Source organism: Peromyscus maniculatus, chromosome 1 (assembly GCF_049852395.1).
Source record: "Peromyscus maniculatus bairdii isolate BWxNUB_F1_BW_parent chromosome 1, HU_Pman_BW_mat_3.1, whole genome shotgun sequence".
Lineage (NCBI taxonomy): Eukaryota > Metazoa > Chordata > Mammalia > Rodentia > Cricetidae > Peromyscus > Peromyscus maniculatus.
The window spans coordinates 20179259-20181875 of NC_134852.1; the positions used below are offsets into that span (position 1 = coordinate 20179259).

The following is a 2617-nucleotide window of genomic DNA, read 5'->3' on the forward strand; positions in this document are numbered from 1 at the left end:
ACTTCTGATGCTACCAGGTGACACCACCCCACAGCAGATTCCCTCATCCTCTGGCTCTTATAGTCTTTTTGTTCCTCTTTCATCAACGTTCCCTGAGCCTTAGGTGCAGAAGTTGTCCTGTAGCTACATGTACTGGGACTGGGCTTCACTACTCTGCAGTTGGATTGGTTGTAGTTTTCTGTAATAGTCTCTATTGTTGCTAAAGAAATTTCCTTGATGCAGGCTGAGGACTGCACTTAGGAGGCCTTAGTCTTACACAAAGAACTACAGGCAACTAAGGAATGTCAGGAGTGGGAGAAAGTCATCCCCAGGAAAGAGCACACCAACTGGTTATTTAATACGGAATGGTCAGTCCTGGAAACACATATGCAAGTGTCATTATACAGACTGAGCAGGTAGTACTTAAGTATTTAGTGATACACAGATACACACTCATGTATGTAACAACAATTAATAAAAAAAGAGGCCATGAATTTGATAGAGAGCAAGGAGAGGCATATTTCTAAAGGGCTTAAAGGGAGGAAAACCAAGGGGGAAATTCTATAATTATACCATAATTTCAAAAATAAAAATATTTAAAAGCATACTAAAAATGTAAAGAAAATATGGGTGACTCAAAGACAGCTATGGTAGGAGGACATTCATTGGGTAACTATCAGTTATTCCACAAAAGAGTCCCTCCCACAGCAGTATTTGAGGTAGGTAATAGTTAAGACAGGGAAATTTATTTGTTCAATGATAAAAGACGTTCCTGAGGACAGAACACTCCATAAAAAACACAATACATTCTCCGAATGTTATTTTAAATCTTTGCTTAGAAATATATATGTATTGGTTTTTCGAGGCAGGGTTTCTCTGTGTAGCTTTGGAGTCTTTCCTGGAACTCACTCTGTAGCCCAGGCTGGCCTGGAACTCACAGAGATCCACCTGCCTCTGCCTCCCAAGTGCTGGGATTAAATGTGCGCCACCACTGCCTGGCAGAAGTATTTTAATAGGGAAACAAATCAAGAAGTAGAACATTGTTCAGAATACTTAAAATATAGTCATTTTGCCCACAGTTTTAAATTTGAGTGGGTAGTAAATGTTGATTTTATTAAAATTATGCACACAGAGTTGTATTTAAGAAAAATGTTCACTACCTGAATTTTAATAGTGTACAGAATGTCTGAATTATAACTAGTGTTCTATCAGGCATTCAAGGTCCAGTTTCAAATTCTTTATCCTATAGAAATCATTAGGACAGTGTTCCAATGATGCGAAAGTGTGGGTTTCAGTTCAGCCATGGAGTGCACTTTGAAAACAGGTCTATTCTCACTACAGAAATGAAAGAAGTGAATTGCAAAATAAGTTTATTATTCTTCATTAGTAAAAAAGGGCAGATGGTTGGGTAGCATGTTGTCAAAATTACATTAATTACCTCCAATCTTGGAAGTTTTGTTTGTGCATAAAAACCACAAAGGGTGATGAAGTTGTGCAACAAATAAACGAACACAAAAACGCTCACCATCAACAAGATGCTGTGAGTGGCTTTGCGTTCAGGAGATGGCTGGCAGGAGAGGCTGGAGCTGTGGAGATGCTGGGCTCTCTTGCGGTGTCTGTAAAGGAGAGTCACCATGTAGAGGCTGGTCCACATCATGAGGGTCAGAAAGACGATGTCTCCTATTATGATAAGACTCAGGAACAACCCTGGATTGGGGTACTCAGGCGGTCTCATTTTACAGTAAGCATGAGAATATCCATAATCAAGATCAGTGTAATTGATTTTTGCTGCCACAGTCTCCACGATTTGCGCATATATGAACAGGTTGATGAGCCAAGATAACAGGAAGGCGCGAAAAGTCCAAGTTGAGAGTTTAGGCTTGAGCCACGCCCACTTAGAATTACTGGGCATGATGGTGATGGCTTGGAATGCGCTTAGAATAGAGGTGGTACAGATGGACAGACCCCGGGTGACTCTGAATATGTATAAAACTGCCTTACAACCAACATCATCTAGAAACCTGGGTACTCCAAAGGATGACATGATATGTGATATCATAGCAAATATGATCGTCAACACATTGACTATCATCAGGTGCATGAAAATGGGATCGATAGGTTTGCTAAAGTGAGATTTGACTAAGAAGCTGTACACATACATCATGAAGAGCAACGAGTTTCCTATGACACCCACACAGAGCTGGGATAAATAGAAACCCCCCAAGATGGTGTTTCTTCAAAAAATCATCTCAGTGATGCTTAGGATATTATTAGGCTTGTCAGGTCTTCAGTGAAAGCTAAGTGGATTTGAATTATAGAACTAATTACATACTGATGTTTATGGGAAAATATACCAATTGACACTTCAGAAGGAGAGAAGGTTGGAGAAATGTTAAACTCTGTTGTTTTTCAGACCTGAGAAGCTCATAGGACAGAAGGTGTTGGGGCAGGTAGGCTCAATGCAAAAGTCTTCTGAGGGCTGTTATGTTAAGTGGCAGGATCTGTTAATAACCTGAAAGGCAAATTTGCATGTTATAGAGTTTTATTCAGTAGATCAAACTGTGTATTTAAAAAAATCCCATTTGAAAGTTCTGATCTTTCCCCAGATATTGTGTAAAATACAGACAGTAAGATGAAT

General features: G+C 39.6%; 1 pseudogene; it reads right to left on the minus strand.

The window, feature by feature from the left end:
• Positions 1 to 1056: 1056 nt before the first annotated feature.
• On the minus strand, positions 1057 to 2227 carry LOC102917018 (vomeronasal type-1 receptor 4-like; annotated as a pseudogene).
• Positions 2228 to 2617: the final 390 nt, after the last annotated feature.